At 40.7% G+C, this 25,743-nt stretch overlaps 1 protein-coding gene and 1 non-coding gene across 2 annotated transcripts in view; both read right to left on the reverse strand.

Moving 5' to 3' along the window:
* Shisa9 (shisa family member 9) overlaps positions 1–25,743 on the reverse strand; it is a 321,503-nt gene that overhangs the window by 183,006 nt on the left and 112,754 nt on the right. The gene's annotated exons all lie outside the window — the stretch shown is intronic.
* Positions 10,082–10,215, reverse strand: LOC111813522. The gene has a single exon (XR_002818756.1). It is a non-coding gene; the product is annotated as a small nucleolar RNA SNORA51 (small nucleolar RNA).

Consider the following 25,743-nt stretch of genomic DNA (forward strand, 5'->3'; position numbering starts at 1 on the left):
GTCCCTGTGCTTTGCTAAGTTTGTTCTAAGTAGGTGCTTTAGACCACTGAGCCATCTCACCAGCCCCTATTGTAGTCGTTTTTAAAATTTAAGCATTCACCACATATTTGGCCCCTCCAGCATGGTCATAAGCCAGAGAGGTCTCAGGTCTTCAACACCAGTCACTCCTACTTACATCATCTGCTGTATTTTGTAAAGCTCATACCAAGCTCCTTTCATACACAGAAAGCTCAGAGAGGTCTCAGCATGACAAGAAAGGGGATGGATAACCAGGCAAGAAAAGCAGAGAGAGAGGTGGTGGGGAAGTTCGGATCTTAACTTAGGTGGGAGGAGAAACTGCAGGGATGTCATAAAGGAATGACAGAATATGAAATCTGATTGGCATGTTTAGAGTGAATAGTTGTACTGCTGAACAAAAAGTGGGTTTCAAGCTGCTCGTGCTGTTATATACCTATAATCTCAGCACTCTGAGAGGCTGAGGCAGGAGGATTATAAGTTGGAGCTCAGTTTGAGCAACTGAACAACATAGTGAGACCCTATTTCAAAATAAAAATAAAGCACTGAAGATGTAGTTTTAGGTCCTGGGTGAAAAACCTCCAGGGAGGAGGGGATGAGAATAAATGAACAAATACAAATTGCAAGGATTAGAGTTATGGCAGGAATGTGCATCAGAGGCTTTCACTGTAGTGCTGGTGACCAGTGACGGAGGACGGCATCAGCCTAGAGGTAATGGAGATGAGAAACAGCTATCAGACAACAGCTATATTTCAGAGTTCATGAGACCTGGTGAAGACTGTATGGATGCATAGAGTAGAATGGAAAAGGATCCTTTAAAGATTTCTGGATTTCTAATAGACTTGTCAGCTTGAGTAACTTACTTAAATTTTCTTTTTATATTTCTGTTTGGTTTTTGTTTTGTTTTATTTGGTACCAGGAATCACACTCAGAACCTTGTGCTTGCTGGGCAGGTACTTAAGCTGCTGAGCTATCTCCCAGGCCCTCTTACTTACATTTTCTGCACCTATTTCCCCAGCAATAAGTAATAATAACCACACATTGAGAGTTTCTGGTAGAACCAAGTAACTCCCTAGACAGAGCCTAGCCCAGGTAACATTTTTTTAAGAAATGCTTTTTCTCCTGGCATGTTTCAGGTTTGGCTGCCATGGGAAAAGAGCAACATATGGATTAGGAAATTTAACTTAACCCAGGAAGACAGAGAGCTCCCCACAACCTGGGAGGCGTAGACATGCACTCTTTGGTTTGATGAGTTCATCAGAATAGGGTTTTGCACAGTGCCTGTCAGTTGGCTGTATTTCTGCCATAGTTTAGGCTCAAGCCTTGATTACGTCAGTGCAAATGGCAGAGGCTTCGAGCACCTAAAAGATATAGCTGATTCATTATTCCTCGACTGGGGTGGGATAAAAGAGGATGCTCCTGCTAATGACAGCTTGCAGAGCTCTCATGAGACAATGCCTGACAAAAGGACTCCTCAACCTTATTTCTTCACTCCTCACACATAATCTTTAATCATTTTTACAGCCAAGCAGCTCAGGTGACATGTTCACCAAGAGTTATTACAGAAAAACTATTTCATTTTCACAGCCCAGAAGTATATTCAAGGAGGAGGGAAAAAAGTCCCTAAATCACTAATGGAAGCATAAAACTTTTCTCAGAGGCTAGACTTAAACGTGTAGTTTGATGCCATGTTATTTTTTTTCATGCATTTTTTTTAATGATTGAGGGTGTCTGTCATATATACTTCAGCAAGATTTACGTGGTCATTCCTCAGGGATGTAAGGTTCGCAATGAAGAGTATTCAATGCTTTCAAAACATAAATGGTGTATGGGAGCATCACCAAAGGTTAATTGAGCTCCACCTTAAAGTGGTCTTTGTCCTGTAGAAACACAAGCCAGTCTGTGTTCCGTTCACTTTTGGGGGCTCATTGATTTGCTTAAACCATCTTGCCACAGCTCACGTGCTGTCTCACCACTGAACTCCCATGAGGGGCGAAGGAAAGAGAGCAGTTACAGCGCTCCCATTTTCCGAGTTTCAAATTGAAACAGATGAGCCTCCCAGCAGGAGTTCACATGCATTTGGTACCCACTCTGCTAAGCAGTTCTCCAAAGCATCATCCACAGAATCCTCCCAGTTGCCCTCTAAGAGAGGAATCATTATTAACCCCACTCTTCAGGTGACAAAAATTGAGCCCCAAAGTCTCACAGCTAAGGAACTGGTAAAACAGACCTCCAAAGCATGCCTACTGCTTCTACACACAGGGCTTACCCAGACGAGCAACATGGCAGAATGTTTGAAATTGGGATTTTCCTGGTGGATCCTTCTTGATGGTATTTTAGGGGAGATAGCAGGATATCACATGAAAACAGCTTGAGTATAGAAGGAGAAAAATCAAATTATAATCTGTTATAGCCTTGTTGAAAGACATGTGACTTCTCTATATATTGGTTTCCTATTTAAGATCTAAGATAATAGCTGTTGCATTTTTGTTACAAGTGAAATATGACTACTGTAAAAAACTATAAAATGACAGCTAAGTAAAAGAAGACAAAGTTAATTTACCCACCATATCTCCATCCAGAGATTATGTCATGGTTTAAATCTGACATGTCAGAGCTGGTGAGATAGCTCAGCAGACTAAAGGCCTGCTTAGGCAAGCACAGGGACCGGGGTTTGATCTCCAGTACCACATGCCACACTGGCCCCACTCCCGGTGCACTGAGCCGACCACTGAGACCAAGTGAGGTGGCATACACTTGTAATCCCAGGGCTCGGGAGGCTGAAAACAGGAGGATCACTACAAGTCTGAGCTGCGTAGTGAGAGCCTGTACCAAATACATAAAAATAAATAAATAAATAATGAAGCTGACATGTCCCCCAAAGGCCACATGCTCAAGTTTATATTGCCAGCCGGTGGCACTACCCAGAAGAGGAGGACACTCTGGCAGGAAGGCCTAGTTGGAGGAAGTGAGTCACTGGTGGAACATCTTTGAAGGGTATATGTTGTCTTCAGGCCCCAGCTAAGGACTCCGCCATGCCTTTTGCTTCCTGGCTACCACACAGTGAGCAGCGTTGCTCCACTACAGCATTCCACCATGATCACCATGATGTTCCGCATCATCACGGGGGCAGAAACGATGGTACCCTGGATGGAAACCTCCAAAACTGCGAGCCAAAATAAATCTTTCCTCCTTCTAAATCGCTTATCTCAGATAGCTTGTTATGGCAATGGAAAGCTGAGGGACACACGTGAATTCTGATGTTTTTCTATGTATCAATATATCTACATATTCATGCCTCTGTCACTATCACAAAGAGGACATCAGTCGTGTTACATTGTAACCAGGTTTTTTACAAAATTACCAATAGTTATTCTAGGTCACTGTGATACAGAATCCTAGGAATTCCTCCATATAACACCTCCTTTTAGTTTGATACCTTGAAAATGATCTCTTAGGTGAATTTCTAGATCTTGACTTTCCTTTAGAGATGTATGACCACTTCTATTGAAGAATTCTAAAGATAAGCCTAGGGACAAGTGAAAAAACAAATATCAAAGGAAAACCTCCAGGAATGAGGTTCCAGGTTCTGTACCAAGACACAGAGAAGCAGAATCTAACCCTGCCATGTGGGTATCTCAGGGGTGAGTGAGAATAATCCAGCAGTCTAAACTCAGGTGGGGTCAGTAGGGTGAAGCCAGGACATTTTGACTTCACTGCCCTAGGAAGAAAAGCAGCAGAAAGAAAAGAGGACTCATTATCCTTTCAAAATTTCTTTCTTTGTCTAATTTTCTCCTTTTGACAAAGAAGATTTAAGCCATATATAGAGAAGAAATTCATGCTGTCAAGAGCTGTTCTTGTTTTAGTTACAACACATGTAGTCAGTTCCATTATTTTTTACCCCTTCGTCACTACCAACAATTAAGTGGTGGGACACCAAAGGAAGGACACATTTCCTCCCCAGTGTGTAAAGAGCAAAGCTAAACTGGGTCATCTCTCCATGAATCCTTACTGCAAACACAGAACAAAGGAAGAAAGGAAGTGATCCCCTGCTGAGAACACAGGACTGTGCACTTGATCAACAATCATAAAATAAATCCCAGGTCATTTGGTCAACCTGCTTCCTTTCCAGTTAGGGAAAGTGAGACTTAGAAATATTCTTTGACTTACCAGAAATAACAAAGTTGCTAAGGAATATGGCCATCCCAGGCCCTAGCACTGTGTGCACATATAGGTTCTGGTTTTGCCCTAAGACATAAAGCTATTTCCATGATGCTTAGATCCCTGCCTGGAAAAATACTAAGAGTAAGACTGCAAATCACACACACACACACACACACACACACACACACACACACACACACTCCCCTAAACAAAAATGACAGTGGATATTCAAGTCTTTGGATTTATTCAAATGTGCCAGTAATTCTTGGCTTGTGCCTATTGAGCCCAGAACAAGACATAAATTTCTATTGAGTTCACATTTTCCTTTCGAGAGTGCAGAACCTCACACACTGAACCAAAAATTCTATTGAATGACTAAAGAGTTCTAATGAGTTGAATGGCAAACGTACCCAATAAATAATAGAAGAAATGAGATATTAAATGAATGAATGAATGTATTTGGCTGAATAATTAATTCATATATGAATGGTCTACTTAATAAAACCCACACAGTTTCTGTCCAGTTAACTCTCATGACCTCCATCCACTATAGAGTTCTGTCAAAGTCCAAAGCTTATCTCAGGATATATTCTTACCTCGGTTCTGTCCTTCGCCCACATAGTACTCTTTTAAAATGCTGTAAGTCAGATGGACACAGTGGTACATACCTGTAATATCAGCATATAGGAGACTTAGGCAGGAAGGTTGTGAGTTCAAGGCCAGCCTGCGCTACATAGTGAGCTTAAGAGGAGTATAAATTACTATTATGAGTCAACTTTCCCATCAATGAATGTCACACCAAATACCCACAACTTAAAGGGAAAGGTTTAATTTAGCTCACGGCTTCAGCATATTCAGTATGTGGACAGGACCTCCCAGGCAGACACCTCATGACAAGAGCACAGCAGAATAAAATTTCACAGTTCATGATGGCTGGAAAGCAGAAGAGGGGACCAATGCCAATGAGGAAGAGGTGAGAGACCACATACAGTACACAAGGTCATGCTTTCGTGAGCCCCTCAGACACACCTGGCAGCATGCTTTATTGAACTGCTAGGTGTTTATTAATCCAATGAAGCTGACATATCAAGATTCACAGTCACAACTACAGAGCAAAACCTTGTCTCAGAAAGAAGGGAATGAAAGTATTGCAAAGGTGGTAGGAAGATAGCTTGGTGGTCTAAGCTACTGCCTGGCAAGTGCAATGTTCTGAGTTTGATCCTTGGTACCACATGTCATGCCAGCCCTAAAACCAGGGGTGGTAGGACACACTTATAATCCCAGCACTAAAGGAGGATCACTGAGTCCAAGCTGTGTAGTGAGACCCTATACCAAACAAATAAATTTTTTTTAAGTCCATAAGCAAATGTAAGTATCTTGAAAGGTTCAGTAACCATGGCAGACTCACAAAATGCTTGGATTTACTATGAGCTTCCATATGCTTGGACTTCTTACTATTTTGTTCATATTTTCTTACTTCTTACTATAATGATCCTGTGTGATTGTGAGTTATGCACAAGGGGAAACATAAGCCAATTATTGTTACTACACCATCATACTTTGAGGTATATGATTTATCACAACTGAGCATTTAGAAATTAATGGGTTAGTTGTTGAAAAAGAAAACTGTGTCTCCTAAACCCACCCCAAGGAAATGCTGGTGTGGAAGACTGTGTCCTAAACTGATGTCCTTCAGAGAGCCTCAGAATAATCAAGGTAATGGCCTAATGGTAAGAAGAAATGCTGGGCACAAGATGCTCTGGTGTGAATTTTGATCATCAGCCAAAGGTTCATGTAGTCAAGGGTTGATCCCTAGCCATCATGCTATTAGAAGGTGGAGGAGCCTCTAGGAGGTGTAAGAAAATTAGGTCATTGAACAGGTGCCCTTAAGGGATGACAATGCTCTGTCCTCTCCTTTTCCTCTTTCTCTTCTGCCTGGCCACCATGAGCTGAGCAGATTCCTCCAGCATGCACCCTTTGCCTTGTCACAGACCCAGAAGCAATAGGGTCACTTGGTCATGGATAGAAACCTCGAGAACCATGAACTTAAGCAAATCTTTCCATTTTAAAGCTGATTATCATAAGCTGATTAATGCACTGAAATAATGAACCTTCACAGGGTTCCAATACCACCTCTATAGAGCATAAACCCATATTGGTTACCTGGCATCTCTGAGCTTCACTGAAGGGACCTTAATAATGTCCCTCTCTTACAGGAATGTGACAATGGTCCAAAGAGATGATGCAAATTAATCTCTCAACATAAATTCTGGGATGTGGTAAGGGCTCGGCAAACCTGAGCAAATTTATCCCTAAATAGCACGAGTACTATTAAACCCTTGGAGTCGTGTGAGCCTAGTCGTGTGAGCCTTAAGTGGAACAAAAGATGTAAAGAACCTTGCACAGATTCTGCCACTTGAGAGGCACTTGATAAATGTTTATTTCTTGTCACTTTTTCCAGATGGCCTTATTGGGAATTTTCTGTATTTATTGTTTTTCCACAGGGCAAAGTCATTATGCAGTAAAGATCCAAGTACCCTCCAGAAAGCCAACATCAAACAATTAATCCACAGGTTCTAGGCCAGACTTTACAGAGTCCTTTGCCCTAACACCAGAGAAACAGACAGACTGGAAACTGCTCTGTTTCCTAAGAAAATCTGTTTACAATAAAAACTGAAAATCTGCCACAATCTGGGGCTGGATATTTCAGCATCTGGAGCCACAGCTAAAGTCCCTAACTCCATCCCCAAAGACTCTCAGAAATCTTTTGGATTTTCCCCAGAATGAGTGAGGCACCATGGGCAGAGGGTCTGCTTGAACCTTCTGGCTGCTGGCAGGGAAGGAACTGGATCCCTTCTTCTTATGGTAGATAGAAGGGGCAGAGAGGGAATTATTAAAACTATGAGGAACCCACCAGTGTGAAGTTAAAACACTGATCCCTGAGGCATTAAATCAAGACAAGTAAAAAGAGTTAGTGTTGGGAAGATACTCAGGAAATTAGCTTCCACCTCCCTTAGTTTATCTTGCTAGACACAACCGAACCAGGTTCCCTGGAGAGAGAACCACACACGAACCATCATCTTCAATGCTCATGTCACAAGTCAGGTCCTCTCTATGCTGAATGCTGGGCAGAGGAAGGCACCAGGGGAGTGCAGGGTGTGGGAGGCACAAAAACAGGAGAGTGAGTTCAACCCAAAGGGCCCAGGGAAACATGATGGAAGGACTGATGTGGCTGAAGCATGGAGAAGAGTAGAGATGAGGCAGGTGAGGATGTTCTAAAGAGAGGAAATAACACATAGAAGAGTTGAAGGGAAGAGATGAGCATGTCTAAGGAGCTAAAAGAAGTTTATGATGGATAAATTAAAATGCAAAAGGTAGGAAAAAGTGAGACAAAATCAAAATAGACTGGACCAAGTCATACAGGGTGTTGGGGATATGGTAAAATTTAATTTTCTTTGTTAGAGCAATGGAAAACTATGGAGAGTTTTAGACTGTGGAAAGTACAACAAAATCTCTTTTTATGACATTTGCCTTGATTGCTTCATATAGAGTATTTTTTCCATAATTTTATTGAGAAACAAATAGCAATGAGACAGTTTCAAACCAAATCGGTAGGACAATTTCAATAATTAACACATTGCATACATTTTTCCTAGTGGTTAATTGCTGTACAAGATGCAGACATGATATTCTATATACAAACACTATTAGAACAAATCCCTCTACTCATTAAGAGATTGTAACTATATATCTATCCTAACCATTTTGAATACAAAGATACAAAATAGACATTCATCTGTATCCCTTTTATTTGTTAAGTTCCATTATTTGAATATTATAGGTGTGTTAACTCAGCAAAATATTCTGAAAGAGTCCAGTAGTCCATAATAGTATTGGGTCTTCTGCTTCACTGGCAATGTCAGAAATTGTTGACCTGAGTTCTCTACAGCTCAACATAACAGCATGGCTTTACTTCTTATACTTCGTTTTTATACTTTTCTGCTGGATGGTTAAGACCAAGGTAAAGCAGGACCTATGCAATAAGAGTTGTAGCTTTTGGTTCTGATAAGGTCAGTGAAATCCCCTCAGGATTTATGCTGAGATCCTGTACCTCAGATTGTGGAACTTTTGTCAGTGTCAGCCATGTGAATGAGTCACGGCTATTTCTTGGCCCCATATAGAGTATTTCTTTTTCTTTTCAAAGTTTTATTGATAAACATATAGCAATGAGACAGTTTCAAATCAAATCGAAAGTACAGTTTCAACATATAATACACTGCATATATTCTTCTTAGTGGTTAATTGCTGTACAAGATGCAGACTTGTGATCCTACTTACAAACACCATTAGAACAAATCATTCTATTCATTAAGAGAATGCAACTATATATCTATCCCAACCACTTTGAATACACAGATACAAAATGGACATTCATAGTTATATCCCAATTTTTTTAAGTTCTGTTGTTGAATATTATAGGTGTGTAAACTCAGCAAAATATTCTAAAAGAGTCCAGTAGCCCATAATAGCATTGGGTCTTCTGTTTAACTGGCAATGTCAGAAATTATTGACCTGAGTCCCCCACAGCTCAACATAACAACATGGTATCTGACCACAGTGCAATGAAACTGGAAATAAATGACAAAAGAAACCAGAAAAGAACTTTCAATACATGGAAATTAAATGACACCCTACTCAGCAACCAATGAGTCACAGATGAAATTAAACAAGAAATTCAACAATATCTACAATTCAATGAAAATTCAAGCACAACTTATCGGAATTTATGGGATACGATGAAAGCAGTTCTCAGAGGGAAATTCATAGCTGTGAACTCACACATTAGGAAAATAGAACAGGAACAAATAAACACCCTAATGCTGCACGTTCAACAACTAGAAAAGGAAGAGCAAACCAAACCTAGATCCCAAAGACGCGAGGAAATCATAAGATTAGACCATATAGAGTATTGATTGTTTCAATAACTTATTGTGCGGCTGTAGAATACTCACACCTCTCCTGAGCCAGTTTTCTGGAAGATGAGCAAAGAGGACTGATGATACACAGGTGTAGCAAAAAGCCGTCCTGGCTCCCCTCAGATTCAGGAAGCCCACCATATCACTCAGCCCCTAAACTACCGAGAAACCTGCTCTTAGGGAGCCTATGTCTCATTCTAGAATGTCTCTCAAATGTAGCTTACTTACCTTTGTCAGCCTATATAGAACCTGAGTTTAGGTTCAAAAAATACAGCCTGCTTCAGTGAGTAAGGTCCCTTCGCCTCAAGTATCACTATGATTTTATATTCATTATCCATCTTGGCCACAATGAGGCTGTGAAATAAAAACACAGTCACAGAGGAAACCCTGCTTCTCCCTCTGAAAGGGAGTGTGTTTCTGTCCTGCACGTGCCTCACCTCTAGGCTGCAGTACACTGTGAATATGCTACTACATTTGGAGAAAGTCTAGAGGGTTTGGTGGTGATTTGAAGCCTGCCTCCTCAGTTCCACCACAAGAAAGCCATAGATTGACTGATTTTTTTGTATTTTATTGAAGGGACTACAGCGTGTTCAGGGTCGCACTACCAGATCAGACACATAGTGATCCTCCTGTTTACAGACTCCCAAGAGCTGGGATTATAGGCACACCACCACACCCAGTCTCAATCACAGCGTACTCTGAGAGCGGGGCCAGCTCAGCAGGCCCTGGGATCGAATCTCCGGCCCTATACCTGCTCACAGGCGCTTTAATCCACTGAGCTATTTGGCTGGCCCAAGAAAGCTATAGATTTAAACAAACATGGACATACAATAAATTGATGTTCTCCACACTGATCTGGCTTCATAGGCCTGACCATCTAGGAGTCAGAATCAAATTCCTCACAGTAACGTGGCCCAGCTTTTCCCCCTTGTTTCCCCATTCACAGTATGGACAAGGTGCAAGGCCTGGGCTGAGGTGTATGGGGGGCACAGGCTTATTCTCCCTCTTTTTTCTATAAAGTCAATGTAAGCCCGCTACCTGTGGTAAGCACCGGGAGGCACGTGGCCTCACTTATCAGCAAAGACAAGCTGCAGCCAGGAAAGGGAGGAAACCTTTCTTCCTTGGCACCCTGTGGCCTGCCCCATGGGGACAGTCACACAAAAGCTCACTAGTTGCTCTCTATCCTGTTATCTGGCTTTTATTTTCTTCATGGGATTTAGCTGTGTCTGAAATTAGCTGGTTTGTGCCTTCACTTACTGATTTATCACACTTGGACCAAAGCTCTGAGGGGGATTTACTGCATCCCATTGTAACCCTGGCATTTTTAAGGGAGCCAAGCCCCATTGTAGATACTCAATAAATATTTCTTGGGCAGATAGTCTTTTGTTATTCATGTGTTAGGTGTGGACTGTCTACAAAGTTTAAACCAAGCCTCTGTGGGAGGTCAGTGAAGGGGTGGACTCGGAAGACAAAATATCTGCATGGCAACCTGGTTCTGCCATTCATTGTGTAGCCCCAGGCAAGCTACTCATTTGTCTATACCTGCAAAATGGGTTAATAATACCTACCTAGTGGTACATATTCAATGAGATACACGTGACATACTTAGCACAACACTCAGTAAGTACTCAAAGTTGGCCATTAGCTTAACACGTTTATACCAATTCACACTTTTAACTTAAGTATACCTTTAAATTTTTAAATTAATCCCATCAATAAGAATAACATCAATGATATAAGTAATAAAATTGTCTCTGTCTTATAGATCAGGAAACCAAGGCACAAGTCAGGGGCACAAGGTCACAGGACTAGGAAAGAGCAGAGCAGGGACCCAAACAAACAATGGGGCTCCAGATTCTACACCCTTAACTACTGCCTCAAGGTGCCCCACAGAATACTCCCACTGCTTTGCAAATAGGAAGTATAAAAGCCAACATCAATATTAACTTTTATTCATTTTTTATATATAATAGAATAACTTAAACATGCAAAAAGTAGAGAGAGTACCATACAAAAAGACACTGGGTCTTTTAAGTGATCATTTAGCTGTCATCCTAGGCTCATCCTGGGAACAACCACGGTGACACTCATCACATGCTGCGAAACTGCAGCAGTTCATTTAATCCCCTGGCAGCACAGCTGGGGCCCGCTCCCCTCAGGTCTTCACTCATGGCCTCTGCCTGAAGTCCATCCCCCAGTTTAACCTTCAAGTCTGAGCCCCCACCTCAGTGCCCCCTTGCAGACACCTGTCCTGAAAGCCCCAGCCTTAACTGTAACCTCAGACATAATATTTTAATTTTAATTTTAATTTCATTAGTACCTGTTTGCAGTTCACACAGTTCGCAATCATCTCGGGGTGTGGTAGTGTGCAAGTACTGCAGCTTGTCTTTTTTTATATCAACCCCTTCTTCCCTTGTCCTCCAACTCCCCTCGCCATTTTTCAGTCTTAGTAATGTTATTAATCATAACATGTGTTGTGGCATATAATATTTACATTAATTGTGGTTATCAATGGTCCTGCACCTGGCACATCTACATTCCACTCAGTTCCCCTTCTCCTCCTCTTCATACCTCTCTTTTTACCTTCAACAACTTCCTTATTCCAAGAGATCCATTCTGTTTTTCCCTTATATCTGTCTTTTAATATGTTCTCTTTGTACTTTGCCCCATTCAAGTGAGAGATACAATATGGTATCTAAGCTCTTGTGTCTAGTTTCTTTCACTCAATATTATATTTTCCAAGTGCATTCATTTTCCTACAAATGTCTCAAATTTGTCATTCTTTACAGTCAGGTAGCACTCCATCATATATAGATATCGTATTTTCTTTATCCAATCATCTGTGGGGTATGCAGGTTGCTTCCAGGATTTAGCTATCAGAAATTGTTTTGTCACATGTATCACTGAAGAATGATGTCTTAAGTTCTTTGGGGAAGATGCCTAGAAGGGGGAGAGCTGGCTCATGTGGAATTTCTAATTCCAATTCTTTGAGAAATCTCCAGACTGATGTCCATAATGGCTATACTAGTTCACATTCCCGCCAACAAGTCAGGAGCATTCCTTTCTCACCACAGTAATGCTGGCATTTGTTATTATTTAATTATTAATGGTTGCCACTCTTTCCAGAGTTAGATGGAGTTCTAGCATTGCTTTAATTTTCCTTTCTTTTTTTAAAATTTATTTATTTTATTTATTTATTTGTGTGTGTGTGTGTGTGTGTGTGTGTGGCCAGCTCAGCCCACCAGGGGGCGGGGTTGACTGGCATGTGGTGCTGGGGGATTGAACTGCGGTCCCTGTGCTTTGCTAAGCTTGTTCTAAGTAGGTGCTTTAGATCACTGAGCCATCTCACCAGCCCTTTAATTTGCCTTTCTGTGATGACCAGAAATTTTGAATGTTTTTTCCCATATGTGCCAACTATTTGTACTCCTCTGTGAAGTGTCTGCTCATTTCTGTTGTCCATTTTTTGACTGGGTCTTTAATTTTAGGTGGTTCAATTTTTTTCAGTTCTTTGCCTATTCTAAATACACATCCTCTGTCTCAAGAGTAACTGGAAAAAAAATTTTAACCAGACTCTCTAAGTTGTCTCTTCACTCTATTAACTGATTTTTTTTGTAAAGAAATTTTTTAGTCTGACATATGACCTTGTTTTTTGATTCTTGTTATTTCTTGTGCCATTGAGATTCTGGTTTTGAAAATCCTTTCCTACACCTGTCTTTAAGTGTTTCACTTATTTTATCTTCAAGTAGGCTTAATGTTTCTGTTTTAATGTTTAGATCTTCAATACATTTTTATTTTAACTTAGTGTATGGTGAGGGACAAGGTCTAGTTTGAGTCTTCTGCAAACAGATAACCAGTTTTATCAGCACCACTTGTCGACTAGGTTGTCTTTCCTCCAACACATGCCTTTGGTCCCTTTGTTGAAGAGCAAATAGCTGAATGAGTCTGGGGAATTCTCTGTATCCTTCAGTTCCATCGAGCCACACATCTATTTTCATTTCAGTACCATGCTGTTTTTATCACTCACACTTTGTGTATAACTTGAAGTCAGGTATTGGTACCTCTCCTGCTTTGCTCTTGTTGTCCAAAATTGCTTTTGCTATTCTGGGTCTCTTCTGATTCCAATATGAATTGCAGGATTGTTTTCTCTGCATTTATAAAGTATGTCATTGATATTGTGATTGGGCCTGCATTAAAAGATGAAAAGTGAAACAGAGTTGCAGCCTGGCAAGAGTTGGACTGGGTAGACAGGTGAGGGCATGGGGAGCTACAGTGAAGGGGAGTAGAGAAGAGAGTAATGTGACATGGGATTCCAGAGGGATGGGCCTGGCTCCTCTAGAAGGGATGCAGCCAAGGGGCATCTCAGAGAGGAAAACTGGGAGCTTGGCCTCAAGTCATCAGCCAATAAAATTTCAATAAGTTTAAACTAATGAGGCATTCTTGGCTGTCATAACAACAGAAGCCCTGAAGTATAAAGTGCATAGCCTGGGACATCCACTCACCAGGCTCAAGGAAAAATGCAGCATCCAAAGATGTTGCCAGGGATTGAGTTCAGACTGTGAGAGGCTAAAGAGATTGGATTTCCTGCTGTAAGAAGTATATCAACTTTAAGTCCTTGAAGAAACTATAGCATTTAAAAAATCTAATTTAGAAATCACAAAGTAATCACACACACACACACACACATATACATGTGCACACACTTGTGCTCACGCACACACACATGCATGAAAAAGAAGTGGCTGGCCATTTATCAAGCTGGAGAGGGCAGTTTAGCAGAACACACAGGTTCCATTTGGCTAAGGAGAAAATGGTTTAAAATGGAAATATGGAGAAGATATTGTCTCTGTGTACCACTACCCTGCTCTAATAAGGTATCATCATTAAAATAGTTCTGTCAGTTATGAGCTGTCACAAGAAGGAGAACAGGGTGTTTTGTTCAATATTGCATTCCTGCCACCCAATCCAGGGTCTGCATAGAGCCAACCATCAAGGACACCAAATTTATTGGACGGATGGATGGATGGATGCATGGATGCATGGATGCATGGATGCATGGATGCATAGATGCATGGATGGGTAAAGGGCTTTATATCTGCTGCATGATTCCACAGAAGTAAAGCAACACATTCCTAGGTTAAAAACATTCAAGATTTCCCCCTTGCTCCTCACATAAATGCCAGAAAAGTCAGGTCAGCCCCACCAAAGTCTTCTAAAGCTCTGAGGGCAACTTATGACAAGAGGTATAACTCTCTAAAAAGCATATATTGTTCACTTGCACCAAAAACCTATCCCTAAGAGTCCTCAGATCTTACTGTGATAGGAAGATTAAAAAAAAAAGCTTGTTTACACTGAGTAACCTGTTAGTACTTTTTTATTCAAAAATTCTATTGGGACACTCTATGCAAAAGTGCAGGGGGATAGGCAATATTCTCACTCTTTGAAGTTTATATTCTAACAAAGGAGTCAAACACAATCATGAAAATGTGCAAGTAAATGAGATCATTTGGTATGGGACCAGTGCTATAAAAATTAAATGGAGATGCAGAGGAAAGAGGCTGGCAGAGCAGAAAGCATTTGTAGAAGTGATATTTGAGCTGAAATCTCAATGACAAGGAGATGGTTGTGCAAATATAAGAAAACAGGACAAACAGAAGAGAAAAGCAGCAACAGTAACTACAAAGGCCCAGAATAGGGGTGAGCATCATGTGCCAGAAGAGTAGAAAAGAGGTCAGTATGAGTGGAGCTGAGCACTAAGGCCAGGAGGAGGAGCAGTATGCAAGACAGAGCACACTTTGTGGGACTCAGGGAAGAGACGTCAGGTGACCCTCCCTAAAGCAGCGATAATGCAAACGTGGGTTTTAAGGCATTTCTGGATCTTGTGTGAAGAATGGTTTCCAGAGGGAGAAAGAGAGGAGTCATAGAAACATAGGAGGTCACTGTGGAAGTCCTATGGTGGTAAAATACAGGATGGTGTCAAGAATGCAAAAGATTCAGGATATATTATTGAGGCAAAGTTGACTGGATCTGGGAGAGAGAGGAATCGAGCACACCAGGAACCTATGGGGATGATGAAGAGTAGCTCATGGTTTGCAGCTTTCAGATCAGAAAAGTGAGGTCCAGATGACACAGCTAGTGACTAGAACAGCCAGAATCTGAAACCAGGGCCACTGTAGCTCCAAAACCCCATGTTCTCTCCACTCCGCCTTCTTTTTAATGGATCTTTAGCTCTTGGCGGTCATTGCCAAAGAACAGGTGTGTGGGGTTTATGCATTCCCTGTATGCCAACTGTTCCTCATTCGGGGAGGAAAAATGAAACTCACACCAGTTAATGCCACACTGTTTATTGATTTAGACAAATGCTTGGCAGCTCCAATTCATCTTCTGAAGGGTAATGTAATAAAGTCCCACATTATACTGTATCTTTCTCTGGGCTCTGAATATGTCACCCTCCCAAGTCTCACAATCTACTCTATGAGTAATGGAAATAAACAAAGCCCCAGCACTGACACATTAGGCAAGCACATCTTTCTGCAAACAGTGACTCCGGGGATGGAAGCGTGACAAAGCTGAAGGAGGAGGTTCCTGAAAAGCTGCCTGACATGGTGAAAGTCACTTAGCCTTGCTGAACCTTCTCATGTGAAGAGCAGGCTGGCATCCCAGCCCTGATAATCTTGAAAGTCCAGGTCGTATCATTCAAGGCATTGTTCATGAAATTTATTTGTGAACTGCAAAATATGGCTTTACCCTTAATATTGTGATTTCTTTAACATTAAATGAGGCAGTGAGGTATAGCCAGCCACTCATTCATTCAACAAGTATCTATTCAGTCTCTTCTATGTGCCAGACACTAGTAATAAGCAATGGCTAAAATAGGTATGGCTGGATTTTCATGAAACTTATAGTCTGGTGGGAGAAAAAAATAACAAATAATCACATCAACATTATATACAATTTCTCATTGTTAGTATTGTTTGTTGCAAAGAAACATGCAGAGTGATAGTAAAGGTTACAGAACTCCCTGGAAAAATGACCTAGCTGAAATCTGAAGAACATATAAGAATCAAGGGCTTCTCAGAAGAAGAAATACAAATGGCTAATAGATACAGGAAAAAATATTCAGTGTCACTGACCATTCAAGAAATGCAAATTGAAACAACACTGAGATTCCCATCTCATCTGAGAAGGAACAACTCCCATTAAGAAGTCAACCAATAGTGAATGAGACTGTGAGGGGTAAGGAACCCTTCTCCATTGGTGGGAGAATAAACTGGTACAATCACTATGAAAATCAGTCTGCGGATTCCTGCAAAAGTTAAAAGTAGAAATTCAACCTATTTCCCTTCTAGATTATTTTCCCAAAAAATTAAAGACATCATTCCACAGGAATGTATGCGTACCCATGTTTTATAGTTTGTTCTAAGTAGGTGCTTTAGACCACTGACTGAGCCATCTCACCAGCCTCCCCCATGTTTTATAGTAACATAATTCATAGCAGTTAAATCTTGAAAACAGCCTACATATCCATAAACATATGAATGGATTAAAGATGTGGTATTTATACATAATGGAATACTACTCTGTAGTAAAGAAGGATAAACTTGAGTCATTTGCAGGAAAATGGATACACCTCAAGTCCATAATGTTAAGTGAAGTAATTCAGATACACAAAGTTCAATATTGCATATTTTCTCTTATATAAGAAAAAGCATATATATATAATGAAATAAAGGAATGATAATAGAAAAAAAGAGAAAGAAAAAATAGGTATTATAATTCATTTAAAAGTGTGCTTTGGCCAGCTTGCTCAGCTGTGGTGGTGCACACCTGTAATCCCAGCACTCAGGAGGTGGAGGCAGGAAGCTCTCTGTGAGTTCGAGGCCAGCCTGGGCTATATAGTGAGCTGAAGGCCAGCCTGCACTACAGTGAAGCTCTGTCTCAAACAAAAGTGTACCTTCTCTTAGTACAATTGTCTTTATTTATAAGTTGTCTACATTTTATATGTTCTTTGGTTTATTAGACTGGTTTTCAGTCTGTAAATATTATTAATAGCCTTAAAAGGTCTGAAAAGATAATAAATGAATCTGATGCTGGCAAAGTAAAAGAGGAAGGAGAAAAAGAAGGCAATTGAAATGTGTGACGGACAGGTACCAGTCTTTCACAGGGAATGCAACCAGTGTGTACTGCAAATATGTACTAATGAAATCAAAAAGAAAGGGAAAGAGAGAGAAGTGCAGGTGGCTGGGAACGATAAAACAAAGAACCAGCTATGATTTGGGCTACTGTGGGGGAGGATGTGAGCATTCCAGTCAGTGGAAATGGTACATGCAAAGGTTCTGAGACAGAAAAGAATAAGGAGCACATTAGTAAGAGTAGTTGGAGTAGAGGGAAGGAAAGGGGGGCTTAGAGTAAGACGGGGCTGGAGTGGGAGCAGGGGGAAGATTGTGCAGGACTCTGTGAGCCACAGTCAGGAGGAAAGGGAGGGAGACAGAGAAAGGAAGGAAAACTACACAAGGACTAAACAGACCAGCGGCAAAGCTCAGCATGGTGCACACTTCAGGTCCACGCGTGAGGAGCAAGGGTGGACAAGAGTAAGGAAAGAGAGATGGAGTATTTGAGGCTTGGGAGTTTCTGAATTCTTGGTGTTTATGAAATGCTCTCTGTGAGAAAGTTGAGTTTATAGGGTGCTTGGCTTCCTTGATAGAAGACAGTGGGGAAAGAACACACATGTCTACAAAGTACTAGAGTGAGGTGCTACACAAGGAAACACCGCAAAGCAAAGATCCACTTAGAAGGCACTTCTAGGACCCAGCCAAGTAGTAAGGACTGGAACCATGGTGATAACGGTGTGGCTGGGAGGACATGGTGGCAAGTGTGGAGTCAGGCTTGAGCTCTGAGTTCTCCAGTTTTTGCAGGAGAAGAGCTCATCTCTGCCCCATTCTCTCACCCAACACCCTGCCCTGAGCCTCACCCTCCAGCTCTCAGCTCTTGCTGCAGCTGCCTCCCCCAGCCTTGGTCAGGTGCTATGCAAACCTAACACTGCCACTGCTGATGTATCTTATGTAACACTGTTGTTCCCATCCTAGGAGAACTAAGAGAAAAAAGTCTGCCTGACAAGTAATTTTGCACGTAAAAAACAATCTGCCAGAGGCTTGGGGAAATGTACCTGTAATTCCTCTACACATTGACACACACACTCGTTTGCCTGCTGACTGCTTCTGCCTTCAAACAGCTTGGCAGCAGAACACAGTTACACAAGAAATACAAGAATGTCCTTTCCCCTTTCAAAAACCTGCACCAACACATTAAAGTTTAACCTGTGCATGTGCATCGTGTGTGTGTGTGTGTGTGTGTGCAAGTGCGTGCGTGTGTGCATATGCACTTCAATATGTACTACTTCCCTTTTTCTTTTAAAATTACATTGAGGACAACATCTGATATCTCAAGCGTAAAATGAGGATAATAATAGTCCTACATTTACAAGTAGTTAGAATAAAATGAAACAACATATATACAGAGCCTTACATATTCGGCATATAGGAAGCATTCATTAAAGAAGTTTTTAAGCCACCCTTTTCAGGTGGCTTTTTACTCTTGTCTGGCTCTGGCATAAGCCACTTTTGAGCCTGTCACCTCAAGTAACATGGTGTGGTGCTAACCATGGTCTTGAATTGTCTTGGGCAGTTTGGAGCTGTTTTCTTCCAAGCTCCAGGAAGCTGATTATGTCCCCCATCCATCATTCCCTAGTAAATCTTAGCCACGTGACCTTCAGAAGACGTCATGTTAAGTCTCTTTGAAAAAATCAATTTTATTGAGGCAAGACTTGTAGTCAACAAATACACCTAGTCGCCTTTTTCATAACTTTTAACACATTTCTATACCAGTATAGCTTTCACCAACACCAAAGCATAAAGTAATTCCATCACTCCAGCAAGATCCATTATGTCTCTTCTTAATTAATTCCCCAGACGAACACTAATTTACTGACACTAGATTCTTCACTTGTCACCATAAATTCCATATAAATGGAATTACAGAGGATGAACACTTTTATATATACCTTCTTTCAGCATATTTTTAGAATGCATCCACACTTCTGCATGTACTAATATTTCATTCATTTTTAGTTTACCCTTTCACTTGTAGGTGGGTTTTGGGAGTTGTTTTTACTTTGCAGCTATTATGAATAAAACTTCTATAAGCATCAGTGTACAAGTCTGTGTATGGGACATGTTTTCATTTACCATGACACCTTGAATTAGAGAGTCACATAATTTGTGCAGATTAAAATTTGTGTTTCAAAAACCTGTGAAACTCTTTTCTGTTGTACTAATTTACAACTGTAGTGTATGACAATTGTAGTTGCTTTACATTCTCACCATCACTGGATACTGTAGGTTTTTAAAATTTTAGTCAGTTCAATAGATGATACTTTATTATGGTTTCAGTTTACAATTCCCAGATGACTAATGATATTTAGTATCTTTCCATTAGCTTATTACCATTTATGTATCTACTTTGATGGGTTGTCTGTTCAGCTCTCACCCACTTAACCATGATTTGAATATTTTCACAAATAGAAGATCTTCATAGTGGAATTTATTAAAGAATCATTGGGAGATATAGTTTAATCAATCTCAGGATAATATAATCTACAAGATTATATGTCTCATTTACTCCAAACTATTGAGCTCTTTCAACAAATAGCTATTGTCAACCTGGCATTCTGAGCATGAACACACCAAACACCAATGAGTACACGGAGTTGGTGGGAAAGGACTGGTTTAATATCTCAAAGAAACCATCTACTAACTGGTTGACCCCTGTGAGGTCAACTTCACAATTCTCATTTCAGTTAGAGGTAGAGAACCTTATCGCAATGTGTTGTTAGGAGAACTGAAACCAATAAATGTAAGGTGTCTGTTGCACACTATGTAATACATGAAGCCACTAATTCTCTCCCCAGCAGATCAGTCATCTGTTGCCACAATAATACTGACTTAACGGCACCCACAGAATAGCTTTTAAAAATAGGCATTTACTTAGTTCTCAAATCTTGGATTAGCTGATACTCTAAAATGATCTTGGATAAGCAACTGAGTGACCTGGATCCAATTCACATGTCTCCGATCCTTTAACTGGCTGGACTGGGAATGTTACCTTGGCAATGGCAGAGGTCTAATCTAGGAAGCCAAGACATACAAGAGCTCTTCTTAGGTAGCCTCAGAACTGATGTAGTTATTTCTGTTATATTTTATTGGTCAAAGCAAATCATGGGGTCAAATGAAATTTAAAAAGTAAGCAGAAAAATTGCACCTACTTGGTGATAGAATCTCCAAAGTAACAGAGAAAACTGAGGGTACACAGAGAGAGAGCTGATGAATTGAGTCTATCTTTGTAATCTTTCACACAAATCAAACTCCATGTGCCCATAAAAATATAAACAAGTTATATCCTGCCCTCACATTTCACTAATTCTCTTTGTATATTTTTTCCTGTCTTTTTGAGATAAGGTCTCACTATGCAGTTCAGGCGAGCCTTGGGATGACTTTCTAGCCCAGTCTGGTTTGGAACTCACAATGATCCTCCCGCCTCAGCCTCCTAAGTGCTGAGATTACAGGTGTGCACCATCACATCCAGCCATACATTTCACTGATTCTGAACTAAGGAAGAATATCTATGATCCAATTTCTCCTGGTGAAAAAAAGGGAGAGCATCTCAATGACCCAACTGTTGTAAGATGTGTGAGTGCAGCTGCTCATAGCAAGTCTAGCAAGGCCAAGAGCGAGAGAAAAGCAGAGAAGTTGGTTCATTTGTAAGATGTTCATGATACATTTGGTTACACACACACACACACACACACACACACACACACACACACACAAATCCCTGTTCCTCTGTGATCTCCTCTCTAACCTGCTACTACATGGGCTCAGTTCCCAAAAGCAGACAGACTACTTCTCTGCATGAAAAAGGTTAGACTCCAGGCTCAGATAAAAGTATCTTAACACGTGTCTTTCACGTTACCAACTATGGACTGAACCACCTTGTATTCAGATTCTGAAAAATAAAATAGCAGCAGATTGGAGCAGATCAAGAAGACATGCCTTGGGCCAGGGAGATGGCTCAGTGAAATACTCACTTCCCTGGCAAGCGCAAGGGCCTGAGTTCAATCCCCAGTTCTGAAAAAAAAAAAAAAAAAAAAAGACATGCCTTGAAATGTGCACATACTGCACAGTCGAGCCAGTTCATAATGATAACTGTTGCTGCTTTTCCCACCCTTGTAGAATATTTCTATGACAAGACTCCATCATGGCCATATCTGAGTCTTTATTGATTTAGATGCAGAGGGACCCCTAACCCAAGTTAAGTGAGAAGCATTCAGAATGAAGAGCTACACTCCCTTCTGGTGCCCAGCCTAGAACTGTTTAGGAAATGTGGTGTTGGCATTGCTGCCCATTATGAAGATCACGTGGATTAATGAAGTAGAGTAAAAAAGGGAAGCATTAAAAAAGAACAAATCACAGAGCATGAAAAAGAATAAGTGGCTTCCAAACAGGAGTACTTTTATACATGTTGAATCATTTAAAAATATCTAAATATACCAATAAATGTAGCACTTTATCTTGAAAACCCTGAGGTTGGCTTGTGGAAGCCAACCCTTAAAAAGACTTGCAGCTTATGAATTATTGAGTGTAAAGAAGTAAGAGTTGAACAGAAAGTTGGAACACCTGGCATGGATGAGTATGGCTTATAACTTCCATAGCTGGTAGATATTTGATGTGTGTTCTTGTGTATTTTGTGGTTTCCTATATGGTTTGGTTCAACTGAGCACCATTTTCTGCATTCTCCTATTGTATGTCACTGATGACATTGTGCACAAGCAAGTGTGAAATTTGCATTAGGCCCAAATTGTTTCTTAATATATCAATCTCACTGGAACAAATTCACATTTTCAGACAAGTATTATAATAGAAATCTCTCACATGTGCCTAATCCTAACCTTATGCTAGAAGAATTATTTTTTCTCATTTTAGAAATGAAAATACTGAGTGTCAAGAGCCAGAAAGTGTGGAGCTTGAGTCCCAGCCCACCTCTCTCATAGTCAAGGGTGACATTCGGTGCACACTGCCGTGCTCCACCTAACCCCCCATGCATAAACCCCTCACCCCTGAATTCTCCTTATCAAGTCTCAGGAATTACACAAGATTCTGTACTGAAATGAAGAATTTGGCAGGGAAGCTAGTGAATGCATCCTTTTGCCCAATCCACTTGTAAAGTGATTCCACTTGTATAGTGCAAGAGTGTCATTTGCTTCTCACCCACATCATGTATAAGATGCAATGGTTGAACATAAGATTGACAAGGCAATAGAGTTCATAGAGCTCCCAAAGTATGAATAACTAAGTGCTCTGCATCCAACCCTCTCCATTGACAGCAAAGGAAACTAAGGGCCAGAGAGCACAGGGCATTCGTGCGGGTCACCCAGGAAAGCAGTGGAATATGAGGGATCAAAATATGGGACTGTGGACCCTTGCTAGAGTTATTTCCCAATAAGCCTGCAGTAAGATTCATTGTAACCATGGGTCCCCGTGGAGCCTGGTGTAGCCCTTGTTTACTCAGGCTAGCCCCCCACCAATAATGCAATACAGCTACAAGAGCGGCAGCCCTCTTACAGGAATGTACTGGGCCGTCCAAGCTCTGATTCTGCAAAGTCATTCGGCTGCACATAAACTGATGACTCATTATTCTGACACTGAGTGATAGATAGCCCTTGCTTGGAAGCCACAGTAATCAATCAGCCAGCCAATATTTACAGAGCACTCCCCTAGGAGAGGAGTGACTCCACGCTCCTTTCTTTCCAGTGAAAAGATCTTTTGGGATTCACTTCCTTTGTTGCATCCCTCTCCTATAAATGTTTTTATAGAATCTACCTACCCAGAAAACTGCATTTATTAAGGAATAATTAATTCTTTTCCAACATATTTTATCCATCAAAGCTCTAAAAAGCTGCCAATCTGTATCTGTGCTCCACAAGAAATAATTCTACCCCATGGTAACACTACACAAGTTGCTATAATTCTATCCAAGAGCAGAAAAATGTGATATTTTAACTTCCTTATGTAGTCGGGGTCTCAGGTTTGGTTCCCTGAGAACAGGAACAGGAATGAAGTTTGGATGCCAATATTTTTAGAAGTGAGCTCAGAAAGGGAAGTAAGGAAATTAGACAGGGAAGGGAAGCAAAGCAATGCAGCATTAATAGACACTCTACCACAGTGAAAAGAGAGAGCTCAGTTATACAAGGGGCTGTGGAGGGATGCTGCAGAATGCACAGCAGAATATTCTGAGAAGTACCAATTCACTAATACTTCTGGGCTACCTCCCTGGCAAGACAATGCTAGAGAAAGGCTTCAAACAGGATATGAGGGAGACCTGGAAGTAGGATGCTACAGGTGGTTCTGGGAATGAAAGCCCTGAGGAAACAAGGGCAGGGCACCAGTACACCTGCTGGAGCTGGTTAGGGGTAAATACTCAGATGTTAAAAGTCATTCAAAAATACTAAAACTGGTAATAATCAATGACAATGATGAAAGGCTTACTGTATGTCAGCACAATGCTAAATAAAACTTGCTATGAATTATCTTATGAGTCTTTACAGAAGTTTCTGAGGTAGGTCCAATAGTTATCCCTCACTCATAGGTGAGGAAACTTGATTCTTAGAGAGCTTTAAAAAAGCAGCAGCAGACAGGAAGAAGCAGAGCTGAGACTGAAACTACCTGCCTTTGATTCCAATGTCTCTGTCTTTCTGCTTCCTTGTGAAGGCATAAATCACAAAAGTGATGAGACAGAAGGTCTATCTACTTCTGAAAGGTGCAAAATCTAAAAGAGAGGTGGGTGCCTAGCCAGGAAGGTTCTCTCTAGGAAAAGTCTATGTGGAAGACCTCTGTGACATCTGCACCTATTCCTCTATCCTTCAGTTAAAGCACCTGCGCTTTCCTTTTGGAAAAGACTTCCCCACTCACAACTTCTGTAGCTTTGTAGAACTAACATCACCAGTTTTCATAGCATGATCTACCAAGGCCTGGCCAATTCAAGATTCCCACCATCATTCCTAGATAGTGATTTGTTCAAAGAAGTTCACATGACCTCAATTCTTCCAGTGGGAATCTAGGACATAGCTTTATACAGAAGAAAACTCTCTTTCCATGGAGTTCCTGGCCTGAGACATATACACTGCTGTGGGCTCTTGGTGCCACACCTGGAGAGCCTCCTGAGAATGAAGCCATGTAGATGGAAATAGCAAGAACTGAGGAATAAATTTCCTTTTTAAAAAGGACTTTCTCAAGGCATGCTTTACATTTACAAAGATGCACCTTTGTGAAGTGTACAATTTCATAAATTTTGATACATCTAGTCAAATCTAGCAACATAATCAAAAGTCAAAACATGTCATCACCTAAGGAATGTCTTTTACACCTAGTTAGAATCACATACCTCCACTCTCATCCAAAGAAACCACCAGTCTTACTTCTGTCAATATATTTTTACCATTATAGAATCAAATACAAAGAGAATTATATAAGCAAACACTCATAGTGGCTGGCTTCTTTCACCCAACACAACACTTGAAGCTCAATCATGTCTTTACCTAATAATACTTTTATTGCTGAGAAGTATGTTATTGTGTGGATGTGTCACAGTTCATTCATTCTCCTGTTGATGGGCATTTGGGTGGCTTCCAACTTCAGGCCATTATTCATAAAGCTTCTTTGACTGTTACTGTAGATTATTTGGGTAGATGTAATTTTTAGTTCTCTAGGGTAAATACACAGGAATGGGATTGCTAGGTTGCGTGCCTAGTATGTATTGAATTTTAATAAAAAATCAGACTTATAATAACCTCTTCTGAGCAGCTGTATCTAGCCAGCTTCATGGCTTTTTGTTATAGCACCCAATAAATACTGTCAATTGCTGAAGCAAGTTTGAGATAAATTTTACTACTAATCATAACTAAAAAAGCACTATGGAGTCCATCCTCCAGGTAATAGCTTCCACAAGTGTTGGCCAGAATTTCCAAAGAATGCTATGTACTATTCACCCAGCAGATAAAGAGTAATACAGCCCAATGTTGAGGGCAGACATGTTGGGGAATCACCATTTCGTTATTCAATAGATGGGATATACCTACTAATGACTAAGGCGAAGGACAAACTCCAGGTCTCCTTCAGATCACAGAACTCCAAGAAATTATGATCCCTTAAAGGCAAAGCCAACGGCTTTCATCCTCATCCTTAAAACACTGACTACAATCAGGAAGTGGGGTACTGCTTGCCCCATCCCTTCACAAAATCCCAAACCTTTCCTTTTTCTCCAGTAAAATAGAAACAATATTCACAATCACAACTAAGGAAAGTTGTGTGAGGTGTTTTTTATGCACAATACAATCATCTGCTAAAATGTAAACATTCCCCCTGATATATCTACAGAGAGAAAGTAAGACTGAACTGGATTAAGAATTGACCACACTGAACACAACATGGTACAAATACTGTAATAAATGGTACAGAAATTCCTCAAAACTTTTAAAAAT

The sequence above is a fragment of the Octodon degus genome, unplaced genomic scaffold (assembly GCF_000260255.1).
Source record: "Octodon degus isolate 3935 unplaced genomic scaffold, OctDeg1.0 scaffold00195, whole genome shotgun sequence".
NCBI classification, from domain to species: Eukaryota; Metazoa; Chordata; class Mammalia; order Rodentia; family Octodontidae; genus Octodon; species Octodon degus.